A 21465-nucleotide genomic window follows, 5' to 3' on the forward strand; every position below is an offset into this window, starting at 1 on the left:
CTGTCCGGCACGGTGTGTAGTTCGACAGCCTTTTAGTTGTTTGTTCATATTTTTGTCTTCAGAGTAGTTATGGTGCCTTGGTTGCTTTTAGACGCTAATTTTGAAGATGTAGTGCGACAAGTATTTTCGTCCTCAATTGATATTTTCTTTTGTCGTACCGTTGGTCGGACGGAAGGGAACTGATTAGGTTGTTGGTCGGTCCTTCATCCGTCCTTGGGTCGGGTTGCCATCCGATTATTTAATCTTACTCTTGGCTGCCTGTCTCACCTCACCTTACGTTATAGCTACATCCTCAGGCCGACCATTGGAACACTTCTGAGCACCACTGTTCAGTTCGTTTAGATTGTGATTTAGGGGAACTCGGGGCGGAACGGGATACTTAAGTTTAACGATTTCTATAAAATAAGGCAACACAAGGAAACACTTCTTAAAGAGACAAAAAAAAACACGTTGTAGTGTAATCTAATGTACCTTATTTTAAAATCACTTATAACAATACATTTTGCAGTTTTTACAATTTTTCATAGAAAGTCTTGCATATTTCCCGTTCCGCCCCAACCACGGGGCAGAATGGGATAAGGATATTTTTTGTTAAATTATTGCATAATCGTTGAATTTGAGTTACGAATATCGTATTAAACTATGACAAAATGTTGTATAACAGGCAATTCAGATTAAGGAATACGAAACCACTAACTACTAGCCCTTTCGACAATAGTCACAAATCGGTATTTCCTCTTCATCTTCACTGTCTATGTCAGCATATAAATTGTGTGCCCACTCTGGCATAAGACCCAGCCCTCATCAGAAACGGAGTAGAAGTCCCCACAATAGAGACACTCAGCATCCTCTCTCTCTGATTCTCTCTTCTCCATCATCTTCTCCCTTTTATTTTTCTGAAGGTCTTTGATGTTCTCTATTTTGGTTTTTTGGGTGTACAGTTTGAAATTTTTGCCTTAAGTTGCATTGCACCTGACGTCTCTGTCCTGACATTGTTTATATTTGTGCACCCTCCTCCTTTCTGTAGGCCTACTTTACGTGCGACAGTATTCTGCAGTTCCTTGTTATAAGGAGAATCTGTTAATACGACGGTTTTTCCTTTTCGTCTTGTAGTCCGCCGAGTATTTCGACAGATTAGTGGGATTGGAATGACAGCCTCGGGTGATATCTGGAAAACTGAGTTGTTCGGCGAACATAGCTGGTTGGGAGAGCCTGGCACCCATGAACATCCAGGCTAGGTTTGCTTTCAACTTGCATCAAACTATGACGGGGCAGAATGGGACACTATCCCATTGAGGCGTTCTCTGTGTTATTCAGTGGTTTGGTATTTGACTAACTTGTAAATGGAAATGATAATCTTATTTTATTACACTGAGTAATTACTAAATAATTTTTCTCCCGGCTAAAGATTTGATCAAGTTGCTAAAGAACTCCAAATTAACGTCGTGTTAAAGTGTTGTCTGTAAGTTGTGTAAGTGTCACTAAATCACAGTTCATACAACGGATTCTATACAACTATGGATTATGATGGAAACAGTTATCTTCAGCAAAATGATCATTAAAACCACCAAATATCAGCCGTGCACAACACTGGCGTATGTTACCTGAAACAATATTCTTCGCAACTCGTGCGTAATTAATTTCGGCTTCATACATCAGCTAGAAAAGTTTGTTATAACGATCGTGCTACGAGCACTGTTTTTAAAGAACCAATCTGATTGGAATCTTTTCCATTAAAATGAGTTCGGAACCACCGGTGCATGTTTATTTTTACACATTCGTATTACGTTCGGCATTTATGCCTGCAGAGTTGCGTAATTTGAATTTGCCGCTGAGACAATTGTTAAGATGGCGGCAGACAATTGATAGAGACTTTCTATTGTTAGACCAAATAATTATTTTAACTGCTTATTAAACTTTACACAAACTTTACTTTCGTATTGTGCACTATTTAGACTTCATCAAGCAAACATTTGATTTGTTTCTAAGGAAAACACAAACAAAAACGCGATACAAATCGCTATCATCAATGGCTGCGCTCCTTGCAGCGGAAAGAAACAATTAACACAGATAATGCTTACTGAGAGAGGAATTAAAGTTAAAAATAATTATTCACTCATACTTTTAATAATAATGAACTCTATTTTCAAGTAATAATTAACAAATAATTACAGTTTCTTAACAGTCCTCAGTTTGATATGCGTCTTGCGTGCTGAACCTACGAAAGCCAACCAACAAAAGGTAAAAAAAACAAAAGAAGACAAACGCAGATCATAAAAGGAATTTACAATTATTATTGTGTTTGTATAATACACATCGATATGTCCAATTACTTCATAGAATATTGTATAAATAATTAATATTTATAAGTTTTTTGATACGTCGAATACATAATGTTTATAACTGTTAGAGGCATAATTTCCTCTCGTCGCACTGTAGCCAAAAATTTATCACGTGGATGTTACGATGCCCCTTGGGCTGAGAAAAAAAATTAGTTTATCTATTGTATATTTTTTTATCAGTCCACGTAATCCACGTAGATTTGCTACTCTCAAGATGCAAATGTTAATTTCAATGTTGTCTTAGACATGATAAAATTATAGTTGAATCGAGTACTTTAAATGACTTCAGTGACTGTATTGTCTCAGAAATTGCTGCGTATACTTCCCTCATTAACTTATTCCCCCCCCCCCCCCCCCATTTGGGTTCACTGGGCTCGGAAAACCGGGAATAAAACCGTCCAAGGGGCTTCAAGAAAATACAGACACCTACTTTTAACAGTCAGGCTTGACATGAATGTAATAAAATATGCTGGAAAATGCAAATTTATGACTGTGTTGTAAGTATCTGAGATAATGAATGTTTTCTTATGGTGGGGTATCATAAAATATCCATAGTCACTCATTTATCGAATGTCATAACAATTTGCTGCTGACGTCGTAAGACCGCCCTCGTGTCGAGCCGTTGGACCGCAGACAGGTAGTGGCTGCTGCTAGACCGCCCCCGGCCGAGTCGGTGGGGCGTCGGCCGCCGTCGGCTGCATCGTGGTTTGGATCTGCTGCTGGCTACAAGTCGCGCTGCAGCAGGTCCTGTTTCTCCTTTCCCACGTCCCTCAGTTTATGACGGGTACATGAAATGTCAAAATATAAGCATCAGTGGCAAGATAATTACTATTCTCATCCTGTGGAAAAGTTTATTAGTGTCCATTTCACTCGCATTCACACGGATGGAATTAGACTGTTTTGACTTGTAGTCCGGGGTGATAAGTTACAATACAGCATCACCGGTCTATTGCGGTCTAGCTGTGTCGGTGAGGCAGTAAATTTCCACAGGGCAGTGACTGCGTCACTGCAATTCACTTTGGAGGTGTGGCGGTGGGACTTGTAGTCCCGTACCACCCTCTGACCCTACATGAGTCAGGCAGAAAAATTTTGCCTAACATGGGCAGGTGAAGGTGTGGCAGTGGGACTTGTAGTCCCGTACCAGGGATGATGATTAGACTGTTTGTGGAGTATGTTCTGTAGTAGTAATAATTGAATATTCTGGCTGCGAGAATAATATTTTTGAGTGTTATTTGAAAAAGTTTATTATTAAAGAGCGTGAAAAACAACGGGCGTTGCGGTTAACTTTGACACTCCAAGAGCGTTCATAGGGTTGCCTGATCACAGTTTTTGTCACTGTTCATCATTATTCACAATATAAATCACAGTTCCTCACGCGTCCACAAGTTCTTGCGAAACACGTTTCACTGTTCTGATTGCTGTCAGTAGTTTTCCACATTACTTAACAGACAATCTGTATGCAAATGACACTTTTCAAGTAACGAGGTCTGGTACACTTGCACATAAGTTCATATCACCATGACTAAATAACAAAATTTAAAATTTTACACTGTCACATAAACATGAGACAATATAAAACTTTCAGAATCTTCTACATTATCTTGACCATGACATCATTGCTGAACTGTCCAGATAACAGTACATTTCCATTTTTATTACAGATACATATATTTATATATTTCTATTTTTTTTTATTGGGATTGTTATTTACCGTTTTTGGGACAGATGTCCATGTTCGGTTTATCTAACCGGAATGTTATTTGTGTATATGTGTTAGTTATAAGATCATTTTGTGTCAACTGGTGCTTGTCAGTGATTTATATATTTTTTGTGCTATATTGGTGATAGAATGGTTAAACAAAAGAAAAATAAACCGAATGAGCATACTGATGCAGAGTTGACATCAGAGTCTCAGTTAGAACAATCTACTCGTATTTCTGTCGAATTATTAGAACATTTAATTATGAATGATAATTTAGAAACTGATGTCCTGAGTGATAGCAAAACTGAGGAGTTGCCAAAACAAACTGACACTCCTGGATTCAACCAGTTAGGAATTAATGACAATATTTCTTCTGGGCAAGGGGCAGAAGTTAGCAATGCTCAAGCTATGTTCATACCGAATATTTATGGGAATTTTCTTTTTTTTTAAGAAATGCGTTCAGCCGTGTGTATTCTTTAAAGCTATTTTTATAACCTATGTTGAGGCGTTCAGCCGTTCTTGTTTTTGGTGTAGTTTTTGGCTTTCAGCCCAGGAGTTATCCCAAGTTTTCTTAACTACGCCTTCAGCCATATTGTTTTAATTTGATCCTTTTAAGATAATGTGCAATTAAGAGGTTCTTAGGAAAATAAAAATTTGTGTGTTTTTTGCAACTAACAGTAACCGATTACAGCCCCCTCCGCAACCATAACCTTATCCATTCTGTTCTGCAAACCCAGATTTCAACTTCAAGGGAATGCCAATTGTCACTGCTTGTTCTTTTGCAGAAAGTTAATGAATGTCTCCCAGAAGGATAGACAATGACCATAAAAACTCTGAAAAACAAACTTACTGAACAGTGATGGGGTCTTATTTGCCGCAATGCCCAATAATCCCCCAGTTGTATGTTTTCATGGCAGTGGCCACAAACTTTTGAATCAGTTGTACAGTGAATGAGCCATTAATGAAAAAGATGAGAGGAAGAGAATAGTGGAAGCAGCAGTAGCTATCATCCCTGAGTTTTATCAAAAACTAAGGTAGTGAACGGCCCCCTTTAAAAAATGTATGGCAATACCCCATGCGATCGATCAAATACCAGGCCTCGTTCATTTATCTCCCCACTGCAGCTTGGTCTTGCAGTGTACTTGTTTCGTAAAGTGGGATGAAAAAACATTGTTGAAATTTTCTCGAATATGGATTTCTGCTCTTCATGTAGCACTGTGGTTTTAGTTGAGGGTTCTGCCGTTTAGTTCCGGAAACCAAATATTTCAAATGATTCGTTCTCGCAATTCGTTTTCGAAGGTTCTGGTTTCAATATTGCAACAATGACGGGCCAAGGTACATTTCTCGCTATGGGTGGAATCTGGTGTGACTCTAGGATGGGTGACAGAGCATCAGAACGTTACAAAACTCTCAGTCAAGTCGGGCTCTATTGAAATTGCAAGCGCGCAGTATATTAACCTGCTAATATCCCGAAGGCAGAATGGAGTTGGAATTGAAGAAGTTTTTCTGTAAAATGCCTACTCAGAACAATCAAGATTTTACGAGGATGATGGGAAACTTTATACAGTTTTCTGTTTCTTCACGGCAAGGTTTTTGGATTAAATGTATAAGAGCTTCCATTCATCAACAACCCGCCCACAGGTCATAGTACTATTTTTAATACTGCTTTAACTTATGCCATCACGGAGAGTAACACCACACAGCAAACATTTATCGTGACGTTTGATCAACCGTTTTACATGAACGTTAATGATGTAGTTGCATTGGAGGCTAATGGAGGAAATGAGCTATTCACTGAGAAATTTATACTCTCTCTATACACAAAAACAGTTATTTGATTAGGAGGCTTTAACTTGACAATGCCTTTTCTTGGAGCAATAAGATTTTTAATGAGAGACAGTGGACTCTCTCTACTTTTGGAGATTGTATATGCTGCAGCTCCTGTTCCCCATATACTTTCTGGTCGTGCATACACAAGAGCAATTCAGGCTCACTCTGCGGTCATGTGCGCTCTCTCCATCATAATACTGGGGGAAACGGCAGTCATGGAGGAGGAGAAGCAACATATTAAAAGTCTGTATTTCTGATTTGAGTGGAAACGGTGCATCTTTTGGAAAAAGATCAAGTTACTGAAAAGCTGAAAAATAAATTTGTCAACACAATGGATGATATTAAGCAAAGAGGGAAAACTTCCCAGTTACGGATACAATACATTCAGCTTGTCATCTTGGCACTACATTTCGTCCAGGCAGGGCGTATGGGGAACTGGGAACTCCACATAGAATGTGTGAGAGACCACACAGATAGAATCCTGATGAAGGAAGGTAAAGGTAGCATCAGTAAAAGGTGTTACAGTTCTAAAGATATACGTAAAGCCGCACTCATTCATGAATGAAAAAGAAGGTGTTACAGTTCTAAATATATGCATAACGCCGAACTCATTCATGAATAAAAGAATTCAATACTGTTTCTTCATGCAGTAAGTGGTTGCGATAGCACTTCAGCCTTGTTAGGGAGCTGGAAGCTTTCCTACTATTCATCCGTCATCCCCAAATTCATAATATTCCACGGATATTCAATGATCTTGCTTCCTCTTCTGATAGCATTGCTAAAGCAGGAGAGAAATTTATACTCTCTCTATACACAAAAACAGAGTCCTGATGATGAAAGGAAATAAATTACATTAAGGGATGGGGGAGAGGGGAACTCCCTCGAGGAACCTTTCTGTGTTTTACTTCTGCATCTGCTAAGAGTGCTTTCCCAAAGTTTCAAAACTTTATAAATTTTTTCCCCCATTTTTCCTAATTTGCCTGGAGTATTAGCTATACGTCCGTTCAATGTCTGAACACGGTGCAATAGCGCCCTTCCCGGTCACACATTACTGAAGAAATCTAGTTCCATAAATACGTCCGCTTCCTGCAAGATTAATCACTTATTTGTTGCTGGACACACTGTCCTCCACATTCTGGGTCCCGAAAATGGTTCAAAATGGCTCTAAGCGCTATGGTTCACATGGCTCTGAGCACTATGGGACTTAACATCCGTGGTCATCAGTCCCCTAGAACTCAGAACTACTTAAACCTAACTAACCTAAGGACATCACACACATCCATACCCGAGGTAGGATTCGAACCTGCGACCGTAGCAGCAGCGCGGTTCCGGACTGAAGCGGCTAGAACAGATCGGCCACATCGACCGGCCTGGGGCCTGCAGCTTTCACATAGATTAACATATATGTTCTTACAAATGCATGATGATCGTTACGGGATCGTGATAAAGTAATAATGTCTGATATTTCACATTGAAAAAAGAAGGGACTGCCAGATGACAACGTGATTGAAACTTCATCTCGTATTTGCAAAGATGAGTGTTAAAATTACTTTCCGACCCTGCTGCCTTAGGGGTTAAAAACATTTCAGGTTAATTCCGCGGTAGTTCGTTCAAGAACATGTGAGCTGACAATTATCCCACCCCAGTCTAATCGTACTTTGCTCTTCGTCTGCGATAATATTATGCCGATTTTTATTTTCTTTCCTCCGAATGAAGATAGACAACATAACAGGAAGATATTTTCGAATGAAGAGGATTGGTGCTTTTAAATGAAATCGCGTTTCACTACTGCACTCACGGAAACATATTCACGCACACGGCACGAAATAAAACAGAGAAACTCACTTAGCAATGCGTTATTTAAGTATAGCACGGTATTACCTGTACACCAGGTGTAGAACTATGAAACCTGAATTTCCCTGTAGATGGTGTTAGCCGTCATTGTAGGGCCCGTGAGACCCCGTCTGCAGCGCCATCTGCTTCCTATAACATCTGACGACGAATGTGTGTGTGTGTGTGTGTGTGTGTGTGTGTTGGGGTTTATGGGCGCTCAACATCGAGGTCATCAGCGCCCTGACACACAGTAAAAGGAACGAATGTGGAGAGACCTAATAAAACTGAAAAACACACTCAAAGCAGGAAAAGAGGGAAAATACGACCTGAGAAGGTAAAACCTAAGGTAAGGGATAACATAGCGACAAGAATGACATAGGAAACCGTCAGTGTGTGACAAGCTCGCCCATATTTTATGTAAGTGGCCAGACGACGAATGTGACCACACAGAAACCCAAGTTTCCTCCATCGGTGTCGGCCGGGGTGGCCGAGAGTTTCTAGGCGCTACAGTCTGGAACCGCGCGACAGCTACTGTCGGAGGTTCGAATCCCGCCTTCGGTATGGATGTGTGTGATGTCCTTAGGTTTAAGTAGTTCTAAGTTGTAGGGGACTGATGACCCCAGAAGTTAGGTCCAATAGTGCTCAGAGCCATCTGAACCATACATCGTTAATTTTTTTTTTTTTTCAACCCGTAAACATCTCGAGTTTTGTGCCTACGAACCATGATTTGCAGACAGCATTGGTTCTCTGTTATCATTTGAAGAAAACAGCTGCAGAACTCCATAGAACACGCTGTTGGGAAAACACTGTGTTTAGAGTGGTTCAAAAAAATAAAAAAAATGGTTCAAATGGCTCTGAGCACTATGGGACTTAACTGCTGTGGTCATCAGTCCCCTAGAACTTAGAACTAATTAAACCTAACTAACCTAAGGACATCACGCACATCCATGCCCAAGGCAGGATTCGAACCTGCGACCGTAGTGGTCACACGGTTCCTGACTTTGCGCCTGGAACCGCACGGCCACTCCGGCCGGCCAAAAAATTCAAAAGTGGCGATCTTTACGTGAGAAATGGCGAGCGTTGGAAGCCATCCAAAAAGTTCGGAGATGACTGCAGGCCTTCTTGGATGAAGGTGATACTCAAACTCAACAAGAACTCAAGAAACAATTGAAAGTGACGCATAAAGCCGTTTGTCTTCGGTTGAAAGCTAAGGGAAAGGTGCAGAAAGTGGGAAAATGTGTTCCGCAAGAACTGAATGAAAGCAAGCAATTCGAAAGACGACTTGTGAAATGGCGCTCGCCAGGTACAAAAGAAAGTTGTTTCTCCATTGAATAGCGACGGGTGATGAAAAGTGGCTATATTTTGATAGTCCTAAGCGTCGTAAATCATGGGTGAATCCAGGCAAACCATCGACATCCACCGCAAGACCAAATCGCTTTGGAAAGATGACAATGCTGTATGTTCGGTGGGATCAGAAGGGTGTCATGTGTTATGAGCTGCTAAAAAATGGTTGAACGACACTGATCGCTACCAACAGCAAATGATCGATTTAAACTGGAATATAGGAAAAGGCAACAAAAAGTCATATTGCTTGATGAGAAGGCCCATCACACACAGTAAAACGGGTCAGGGGAGCGATCGAGGGGTTCAGTTGGGAAATACTGTGGTATGCGGCTTATTCTCCAGACTTGGCTCCGTCCGATTATCGTCTGTTTCCATCACTGGGACGCGCTCTCGCTGAACAACGCTTCAATTCGTATGAAAATGTACGAAATTAGCTTTCTGACTGTTTCGCTTTAAAAGAAGAACAGTTTTTCTGGCTTGGAGTTCGTAGCCTGTCGGAGAGGTGGGAGAATGTGTAAATAGCAGTGGAGATTATTATGAATAAAACATTTTGTATCAGATTCAAACAACAGACGTCTAATTATTGCAAGAAAAATGCAGTTTCATACTGCTACACCCGGTAAGTGTAACTTAGATATGATACATTCACAACCGTTCCCACATTTTTGGACCTGACTTGGCCCATGCTGATCATATCTGTTCTGTAACTCCATCGCAATGAATTTTCCTCGGTCCGCCTTGCAACGGACGAGGATTCAACAATTGTGGCCACAACCTCCATCAGAAACACAAGCAGTCTGCAGGGTTCGTGCTTTCATAACGTCCGGCTCGCAGAATGATTTGATCGAGAGCGTTTGTGGCAGATGACCGTAGCCGACGATGTTGTGTCATCAGTGAATACATGATCTAAGTTAGAGAAATGTATGGGGGAGCGTAAGTCAAATTACTTTCGCTGTAAATGGCAAAATAGTTCCCAGAATTCACGACAAGTGTTTGTGGGTACCCTTGCTACTAGCCAGTACCCATTAAATGTTCTGTCTTTCCTGAAATTGGTGCTGAATTAATACGTATGTCTGCGTACGCTGGGTTTGCCGCTGAGCCTTCAGATGCGCGGGGTTTCCCAAAGGCTGCGCACTTTGCACTCGGGTCGTGGATTGCATAACTCGTGCAGTGTCTCAACTGTGATAAAAGAGTTCAGACAAGAAGGGTCGGGCACGTCATTCTCGTCTGAACACAAGTGGAAAAATGGTTGAAATGGCTCTGCGCACTATGGGACTTAACATCTTAGGTCATCAGTCCCCTAGAACTTAGAACTACTTAAACCTAACTAACCTAAGGACATCACACACATCCATGCCCGAGGCAGGATTCGAACCTGCGACCGTAGCGGTCGCACGGTTCCAGACTGACGCGCCTAGAACCGCTCGGCCACACTGGCCGGCCTGAACACAAGTGGAAAAACCACAAATCCAGCCGGACACACTACTGACGGCTGCGTGACTCGTATTGAGACCACTTCCGAAACACCTGAGTCGGAATGGAATTTTCACTCTACAGCGGAGTGTGCGCTGATTGGAAGGTAGGAGACGAGGTACTGGCGGAATTAAAGCTGTGAGGACGGGGCGTGAATCGTGCTTGGGTAGCTCAGTTGGTAAAAAAAAAAAAAAAAAAAAAAAGTTGGTAGAGCAGTTGCCCGCGAAAGGCAAAGTTCCCGAGTTCCAGTCTCGGTCCAGGACACAGTTTTTATCTGCCACGAAGTTTCTTATCTGAATCAGGTTTTCCCTCGGTCCTTAAATATCGAACATAATTTTATTCAGCACACAAAAGCTTCTAGATTACCATGGTAACTTAAGACTTCCATAACACACTTGCAGGGTACGTTACTGCACAGATACCCTTGTGATTTCCCGTCATAAAGTAAGAAATTTCTAAAATGACGCAAACCACTTTCTTGCCTCTACTAAATAAAAGTTCGAGACTCTTCAACGGGTTTTATGGTAGTTGTTACTTCTGTAGTTACTACGATATCAGTATTCACAGATTGCCACTGTGGAATTACTGGGAAACGCCTAATAAGTGTATACTGCAAGGAAATAAAGTGAGTATCGTTTATCATTTTCCTTATTTACCAGCCGCAGTTCGTGGTCTAGCGGTCGCGTTCTCTCTTCCCGAGTACGGGGTCCTCGGTTCGATTTCCGACTGGGCGAGGGATTTTCACTTGCCTCGAGATGACTGAGTGTTTGTGTTGTCCTAATCATTTCATCATCATTCATGAAAGTGGCGAGTTTGGACTGAGCAAATATTGGGAATTTGTACGGGAGCAGCAATTTAGTGCCCCACAAACCAAACATCATCATCCTCATTAACCACAGCAGATGTAAAGTTTATTTCTTTTAAGTTATTTGATATTATTATTAACATGCTTATTCATGTCTAATAATTCACCATCTTTTATCAATGTACCCTGTACAAGCAAGCACTGATTCACACTCAAACACAAACACACACGCACACACACACACACACACACACGCGCGCGCGCGCGCGCGCGCGCGCACGCACATTCTAACGATAATCCGTTACCAATGTTAACACTGATTATTTTTAAAGTACGATTATGATCGAAGCAGATGAAAGGAATTAAAATTTGTGTCGCAACCGGGACCCGAACCTGAGTCTGCTTTTCTTTTTTTTTTTAATTTCATTTTGTTCGCTTTTGTTCGTTGCATCTCCTCGGGGCGTACGTCGTAAGACATCCATTTAAGTTCGTTGTTGATCGATTAGCTCAGTATTTTTATTACAGAGGGCTGCTAACCCTCTGACCCAACACGCTGAGCTACCGTGCCGGCAATTGTTTCCTAGGTAGAAATGCTAACCATTACACCACCGCAGTACATTATTCAAGATTGCTGCATGAACTACGCAAGTTGAGTACCCTCCCCAACACATTTAATTATAAGATCTATAAGATCTTTAATGTATTTTCATGTATAATGTAAGCTCCAGTCATAGCTGAGTACATATATGTGTATATGTTGCAAGGTGTGATGCAACGCAATTTACACTACTGTAAACACGAATTTTAAATGGTAAAAGTGCGAAGTCGCATTTTTATACTGAAGTTTGTAAATGTATATGTGGAAATAATGTATTCTGTCTTAAACAGATGTGCCCACGGAGAATCTGCTGATTTATTAATCGCACTGTATTAAAAAAAAAAATGAACGTTATGTTGGCTCAGAACCCTGTTCCTTTATTCAGAGGAGTGTGTAAAATATGAGCAAAAGTATTTCTGGTGCAGTAAAGCCAGTGAATTAACGCCTTTACAGGAAGTTTCGTTGTGTTGGGAAGCATTACACTGGGTTATAATTACAGTGTGAAGCGCAACGAAAGAATACCTACGTAATAGAGCCTATACGCAACATAATATTAGTGTGATGCAAGATGTAATCGTACCACAGAATAAGTAGCATTCATTATACACCATGATACGATATGCGATTCTTTTATATTACAAATATCGTTGCCTTTCTTAAGATATAATAAGTGTGTCTACCGAAATTTGCCTTAGAATCCCTGCGACATATTCCACTTCCCGTCTTCCCTTCCGTTTATTAGTAAATTAGCACAGATTGTTTTGATCTCACAGGAAGTTATTTATTAAACAGAGAGCTGAATATCTAATCAACAGGTGAAATAGGTAATTAATCTATTTATCCGTTTTGCGGTTAAATTAAGCTGTTATCAATGAGGAAAACGAAGTAGAGGCAACACATTATCTTCGGTCACGCGGGGGGTGGGCTAACTAATATTAAATTGGGGACTGGAAAGTGACGTTATGTTATCTCTGTTCCAACTAACAAATAAACAAGAAAAATTTTCAACATAAATTCTGAAAAGCTCAGAGACATACAGAAAAACACTAACGTTTTCTTGAAACTGATAGAATCAAAGTTAAGTGACAAGCGCACTTGTGTGGTCGACATTCTCAAGCGTTGTATGTGTGAAGTGAAATAACGAAGCACGGTACCTCCATTTCTCGTGCAACTGAAAATGCAAAATAGTAGTCAATAACTGTGTGAGCAATTAACTGAATTGACGTGAACAATGATATCTTGTTTCCTTTCCTGATTTCTTTGGGCTAAGTAAATGCTGTCGTTCAGATTCTTTTTCACAATTGCGTCAGTGGCCGCTTATTTATGTGTCTAACAGACTTAGAAGCTATTATAAACTGTGCGCTGGAGACATTAACGTATTTGTCTCTACAGGGATGTTGTGAAACAGTCAAGGGGCTTCGGTTTCTGCGTGTCTGAATGATTTGTAATGCAGCACCTCTAAATATATCGATGTTTTGATGAGTTAATCTGATAATGGTTAATCAGTTTGCTTACGACGGAAAGAGAGACAGCGAAGTCATAAAATGCAGACTATCCTTTGTTGACACTAAGTGGGTTAGTGTAGTTTAGCATTTTTGCTGAGTGGTGTTCATTATTATTCAACATATCTACGTTGCATTAGCTTTTTGGGAAGAGAAAAATGTGCAATTTAGTTGTGCGATGAGGCTGATGAGGAATTGTTTGTTAATAAGCTCGATTTGAAGGTATAGTAATAAGAGATATTCAACACAAATTCACTGTAAGGTATCAGAAATCTTCCTCAGCAAAACAAACAATTTTATGGTGGGAGAAAAATCTCTTTGCAACTGGATGCATAAAACATAAGTCCCGCTCACGGAGGCCACCAATACCACTGGGAACAGTTGTGGAGGCCGCAGCGTCTGTCGAGCGTTCACCAAAGAAATTCAATTCTTAAGCGGCCACAGTATTTGCTAGTTTCGTACTCGATATTAAGAAATAAAAACGTATGAAATGTGATTTTAAGTTACAGGAATTTAGACCTTCGTTTGCAAAGTGAGTGATAATTACATGCAAAAACGACGTCATCAGGCTTGAGGGAAAATATTCGATGTCTTTACACCTCTTCCTCCATTGGGAGAAAGTGTTTTCCTCGGACGAGCGTGATAAATATCGCACTACAAAAGCGATAAACGTTAATTCCCCGATTAAAGATAAGGCATCTTTTTATGATGAACTTGGTAGGTCTATTTTTCCTCGACGGTGCCGTGAATCACAATGTGTGTCTCACCACGTTGAATGATTTTTTTTTTTTTAGTAAATCTGGAAGATTTGGGACTGTTCGATCGTTTAGGATCCTGAAGAATGCAGCACCACACCAACCCATTATCCTGCTGCTATTGGCGAATAACTCAGTAAGGAATATCCTGGTAAATGGATGAGAAGTGATTCGTTCATTTGCCTGCACCTTTGGAGTAGCCGGCCAGTGTGGCCGAGCGGTTCTAGGCGCTTACAGTCTGGAGCCGCGCGACCGCTACGGTCCCAGGTTCGAATCCTGCCACGGGCATGGATGTGCGTTATGTCCTTAGGTTAGTTAGGTTTAAGTAGTTCTAAGTTCTAGGGGACTGATGACCTCAGAAGTTGGGTCCCATAGTGCTCAGAGCCATTTGAACCATTTTGAAACTTTGGAGTGATGAGCGCGAAGTCCTAATCTGTCAATTGCCAGCATGCATTATGAGAGTTCATTAAACAAGATTTCTGCCACTCGCTGCAAGACAGATGACCAACTTAAGGATGCTGTTCGAAGTACGTTTGGTGATATCACGCCAGTAGTATTCAGCTGAATTTCACATCATGCTCAGAGAAGAACTGTACTGTACTATGAAAATTATGGTGTACACAGGGATACTCTGGAGCGATAATAAAGAACAGTCATCCTATCTGAAAACAGTCATCTGCCGTGACCCTACGTTAATATAATGCGACCATCTATGAATATATGGTCACATGATATGGTGAACTGGTACTCTGCGATGACTCAGTACCTAACTGGGGGACGCAAGTCGTGTACAGCTCAACATGGAAAGATCTATGAGTGTTGTGATCATATGCCTAGATCCCATCCGACGCCACCTTGATTATACTTCACTGCAATATATTACGAACATCGCCGGCAAGGGTGGCCGAGCGCTTCTAGGCGCTACAGTCTGGAACCGCGTGACCGCTACGGTGGCAGGCTCGAATCCTGCCTCGGGCATGGATGTGTGTGATGTGCTAGACCACGGATTTTTAGGTCATAAAAAAGTGTGTTTTAGGCGCCTAAAATAGGCTCCTTCAGTAGTTCATTTAGGCTATATAAAACCTAAAATAGGCTCTAATAAAAATGATGCAGAGAAGATAAAAATAAATTAAAATACACAGTGTTGACAGTATGAACATCTTATTAGTCATTAAAACAAGGTGAATGAATATTTACACAGTTACAGAGCACAGCAATCTACAACATTAATGTTGAACGTAACTCCAAATATTTTTGAGTTCCTGCAAGGTAAAGATATCCGTAAAAAAGATGTGGCAATGGTTCAATTAATACATTCATAGTTTCACATATTCTGACCATAGTTGGCTTCACAATAAATAACCAAAATCTTTTCTACGTTTTCTAGTGAAAAGCTGTGGCGCTTGTCAGTCAGAATCAATTTACACGCTGAAAAAGAACGTTCTACATCAACACATGTGACAGGGGCGTACTTCATTTTCGGTACATGTTGGACAGGAATGCTGTAGTCAGGAGTGCTGGATTTTCCACTAAGTATGTCGGCAGCTGCACACAACTGCTTCTGGCCAGTGTTCTTCTGCAAAACCGTTTGCATTTTTGCCCGTACCTTTTCCCCTACTTCACCTGGCGCTTCATTAATTTTCATTTTGACTTCTTCACGCAAAGAAATATTGTCGTAGATAGGTCTCCCTGAGCCTTATAATTGTGAAATTATTCTTGCCATAAATGTGAAGTGGGCCCTAATGTAAGATAAGTCCCGTTTTAAAGACGAATCTTTGAGTAACTCCATTGCTGCGGTTACGGATGCAGCATCCTCCGGTATATTTTCAACCACCTTCTGGACAGCTGAGAGGTGCGTACTATAGTATTCTGCTGCCATCAGCCACGTGCCCCAGCGGGTGACAACTGGCTCTGGCGGCAATGGGTCATCTGTAAGCTGTTCTTTGAATGCCTGTATTCTTGCTGGTGCCTTAACAAAAATTTTCTTCACCATAGATATTACTTTATTTACTTTAGGAAATTGTAGCCTTACTTGCTCTGCTATGTGATTGATCCCATTCATTACTCAAGTTAGGTGCAACATCAATGGGTAGAATACTTTTAATAGTTGAAACGCTGCTATCATGTATGCAGCAGCATCAGCGACGGCCAGAGCCACCTTATTCTCATCCACTCCGTTTGGGTATAGCACCTTGAGCCCATTGTTCACAAACTGTGCTATTGTTTGTTGGTTAGTTTTTGCAAGCTGTTTTGAGTAAATTAATTGAACCCTGGATGGAGCATCTGGATCTAGCTTGCCAATAATCAGGTTTGCAATGTAACGGCCAAGCTGTCAGTAGTCTCATCCACAGAAATCCATATACAAGATTCTCCAACATCTTCTCGGATTCTGTGCAGTGCAGCATTGTAAGCTGAATCCACATAATTCTTACGTAAAGTTGACTCTGCAGGAATAGACTGATGGCAGTACTTCTCAAGAAAACCTCTGAAAATAGGGTTTTCTAGTTTCCGAAAGGGGATGTTTGCTGCCACAACTGCATGACACAAATCACTGCAGAACTTGTTTTTTTCGGAGGATTGACCAGATTTATTGGTTAAAAGAGTTTGCTTCAATTTTGACTTTCGTTCAACATTAGCTTTATGGGCGATTCCATCTGCATGCTGAGTTAAGTGAGATTTCTTAACACTCGAAACATAATACGAGAGAAAAGGGAAATGCAATTTAGAATCGGATATAAAGAGTATTTCGTATTACTAAAGGATAGCGATAAAAAGGAATACTAAGTAACAGGAAAATAAGAAGTATAAGAAAAACATCAACGAACCTCCTTGTTGCATGCATGGCAGAAAATAATTTTCCCATCTGTTGTATAATTCGGAAAATCTTGAAGCCACTGCCTTATATGAGTAGACTTTGAACTAGCTGTTTTCGGCATGGCGTAGTATTCTCACACAGAAACTAGAATTTATTTTGCACTTAGAACGTCAGTAACAGTTAACACGTCGGTCGCTACACGATGTACCGATTTGTTTTCGCTGGGAAAAAGTGAACGATGGCCTGGTTTTTTTTCCTTTTACTGCGGTGCATGGGAGCGGTAGGGGAAGTGCAGTACTCGTTGCTGGACATATGGCACCTGACAGATGGCCACCCCTTCTGAACAAGCGAATGGAATCTACCGGTGCTTCAGATGAAAACATCTCACTACTGGCAAATAATTTTTCGAACCGGAAAATTCACGTACAATAACTTTCACGAAACAGAATAGTTGGATAGGACTGCATGTAGACAGCAGCGAGAAAATGCGCGAAGGGCAGTAATATAGCTATAGAAGGCGTCTACGATTAACATTGTGATTTTTTAATCCGTGCTCAGCTTAAGGCCTATGAAACCGTTTCTATGCAAAATACACAGCTGGCCAGAGTCCTACGAACGAAATATTTTCAAATATAACATTTAGTACTCCCACGTCCTATTCTAATGTGTAACTCAAATCTTTGACCGGTTCCCATTCGTTCACCGAAGTTAAGCACTGTCGCGCTCGGCGCGTACTTGGATGGGTGACCACTCAACCGTGCCGAGTGCTGTTGGTAGTAAGGCAAGCAAAGGAATTGTAAACTGTCTCTAACGACCTTCGCCTTCGACGACACGTAAAGCCCTAAGTTTACTTCCTTTTTCTAATCTTTGAAAACACAAGAACTCTATGTTAGATTAACGAAATACATGCTTGTTAGGATTTTGATCCCGAAATAGGCAAAATTAGGCGTCAACGTCGAAATACGCAATTTTAGGTCCTATAGAACTAACGGTATTCAGTTTAGTTCAGTGGTTAGACACTGGACTCGCATTCGGGAGGACGACGGTTCAATCCCGCGTCCGGCCATCCTGATTTAGGTTTTCCGTGATTTCCCTAAATCACTCCAGGCAAATGCCGGGATGGTTCCTCTGAAAGGGCACGGCCGACTTCCTTCCCAATCCTTCCCTAATCCGATGAGACCGATGACCACGCTGTCTGGTCTCCTTCCCCAAATCAACCAACCACCCAATCAGTTTAGTTAGTCATGAAACGCGTAAGTACCTACTTACATGCAAATTGGAGCTTAGGAAAAAAATAGGTTTTAACCTAAAGATCCCTGATCTATTATTTACATATGAATACTAAAACACCTATAAAGAGTATTTGGTATTAACAGGGATAGCGATATAAAAAAATAAAAAAAGACCGAAGTGTTAGGCAAATACGAAGCATGGGCGCATATCAATTAGCCACCTTGCTGCACGCGGGGCAGAAAATATTTTTTTTTTTTCCATCTGTCGTATAGAGTGGAAAAATTTTGGTGCCACTGTCTTATATGATGAAATAGGCACTTTTTAGGATATTAAAGTCGAAATGAGCAAAAATAGGCACTAACATCGAAATAGGCTTTTCCAGGTCCTATAGAATTAACGCTATTAAGTGTAAATAGTCATGAAACGCATAGCTGCAAATTTTTATGCAAATAGGAACTGAGGAACAAAATAGGATTTTACCTAAAATCCGCGGTCTAGTGATGTCCTTAGGTTAGTTAGGTTTAAGCAGTTCTAAGTTCTAGGGGACTGATGACCTTAGAAGTCCCATAGTCCCATAGTGCTCAGAGCCATATGAACCATTACGAACATCAGCATATGCGCAGTACAGTTTACTTTAAACTGCAAAGAGGTGACTGCTCAAATGAGTGCCGAAGGGAAATTTACTGCACTTATCTGATTACTCTTAACATTTTAGAAAAAGCGTTACCTGCAGCGGATCATTTCAGTTGAAGTAGATAAGAGGGTCCTCGCTGATTATGCTCCATAATTTAGGAAGGACAATGTACTTAAACATAGTCACTGTTTATTAAACAAGCGTTTTCACTCTTACAGGTCCAATGTGCATTCACATTCGTAATTGCTTTTGCAACACCATATTCCCCACGTATGGTGTGATTCTGAAATATGATCCTCGAAAACCACATTATGTTAGATGAAACAATAGCAATTAAAGTCTCTTATCATTGCGGCGAGATTGTTCACTCACTGTATCGTACACTAGTGTCTCGTATACGAAATGTGGCACGACTGTTAAAATATATAAGCAAGAGGAGGTATATTGCATATCCACATTAATTTCTCCTAATCGATTAGTTTACTTGTTGGAGTATAGAATCACATTCCTTACTTCACGCACTAACATTACGTTGCGGGGGCTCTGTGACAAATTATATAGCTGGCTGTCAACTGAGACCACGTCAACGTTCCCTGTCGGACAGTTCGGCTAACCATTGGTTGCCGCGGCAACCAATGGTTCAAATGGCTCTGAGCACTATGGGACTTAACATCTGTGGTCATCAGTCCCCTAGAACTTACAACTACTTAAACCTAACTAACCTAAGGGCATCACACGCATCCATGCCCGAGGCAGGACTCGAACCTGCGACCGCAGCAGTCGCGCGGTTCCGGACTGAGCGCCTAGAACCGCTAGACCACCGCGGCCGGCGGCAACCAATGCAGACGTAGCTGCGTTGTACCGACTTTGTTATAATAAGGCGTACGCTAATTCAGATACTCATTGTGGTATTGTACATTACGAATCCCATCTATAGTGGAGCACTACATTCATTATCTACGACGACTGTGATCGCGTTCGTTTCGGGACTTAAGGGCTACGGCGCAGCTGCAATGCAGCCATCGTGCCTCCATAGTGCTGCGCGTTTCACGCATCCGGACAGCAGTTCTCTTAATACGATACCAGGTGTCATGAATAACAGGCTCCACGCGTCTCATGTTCTCAGGAGTGACAGTGAAACTCTTCCGACAGTGTGAACTATGGCGCTGAACAACGGAGTGTGTCGCACAACTTACACCGATATTTTGCAGTGGACTCTGCTCAGCTTACAAACTGGGAATCTTCGGAGACACACCAATCCGACCGATCAGATTCACGTTCGCTCGCTTTGACCTACCTGCTACGAGCAGGGGACGCAAATTTATTCACTTTGGGTCTGATGCAGTCGGCTGCTATGTCTTCCGACTTGCCTACTGTGCAGCGAGTAGTGTGCCGTGCAGGGAGTCAAAGTGCACAGCTGATCCTCCTTCACGGATGTCGCCGTGGGAACTCACGGGATAGCCACTCATCTTAACCCTGATGTTCTGTTCACTTTTACTATACAAAAGTACTGTTCGGGTCAATGCGACCTGACATAATAAAATGCTGAAAAAAAACTTCTACTCATACGTATTTTTCATACAGTTGTAAGCCATTGACATTGTTATATTACAGTATGTTGTTAATGATCATAGCGATAATAATGATGATCATAATAATAATAATAATAATAATAATAATAATAATACACAGAACTTCACTGAAGAAAATTTAATATTTTAATATTCATGCAGGGTATATTACAATATCAAAAACAGGTTTGCAACACCTCAATTCCAAGAGTTCAGGAACCTGTACAGATAACTGGAATAGAGAGAAACATAAACACCATTTCTGACCGTTTTATTGCTCATGAAAAGCACACATTGCATATTGTACCATCATACAGCGAGAACTCCGGAGGTGGTGGTCCAGATATCTGTACACACCGGTTCCTGTAATATCCAGTAGCACAGCATTGATACATGTCTGTGTTCATCGTGGCATACTATCCACAAGCTCGTCAAGGCACTGTTGGTCCGGATTGTCCCACTCCTCAACACGATTCGGCGTAGATGCCCCAGAGTGGTTGGTGGGCCTCGTCGTCCATAAACAGCCCTTTTAAATCTATCCCAAGAATGTTTGATAGGGTTCATATTTGAAGATCATGCTGTTCACTATAGTCGAGCGATGTCGTTATCCTGAAGGAAGTCATTCACAAGATGTGCACGATGGGGGAGCGAATTGTCGTCCATGAAGACGGATGTCTCGCCAGTAGGCTGCCGATATGGTTGCACACTCGGTCGGAGGATGGCATTCACGTATCCTACAGCCATTACGGCACCTTCCATGAACACCAGCGGCGTACTTCGGCCCCACATAATGCCACCCCAAAACAGCAGGGAACCTCCACCTTGCTGCACTAACTGGACAGAGTGTCTAAGGCGTTCAGCCTTACCGGTTGCCTCAGAACATGTCTCCGACGATTGTCTGGTTGTAGGCATGTGCTACAGTCATCGGTGAAAAGAACGTGCTGCCAATCCCGAGCGGTCCATTCGGCATGTTGCTGGGCCCATGTGTACCGCGCTGTGGGGTGTTGTGGTTGCAAAGATGGACCTCG

This window comes from Schistocerca serialis, chromosome 4, assembly GCF_023864345.2.
Source record: "Schistocerca serialis cubense isolate TAMUIC-IGC-003099 chromosome 4, iqSchSeri2.2, whole genome shotgun sequence".
Lineage (NCBI taxonomy): Eukaryota > Metazoa > Arthropoda > Insecta > Orthoptera > Acrididae > Schistocerca > Schistocerca serialis.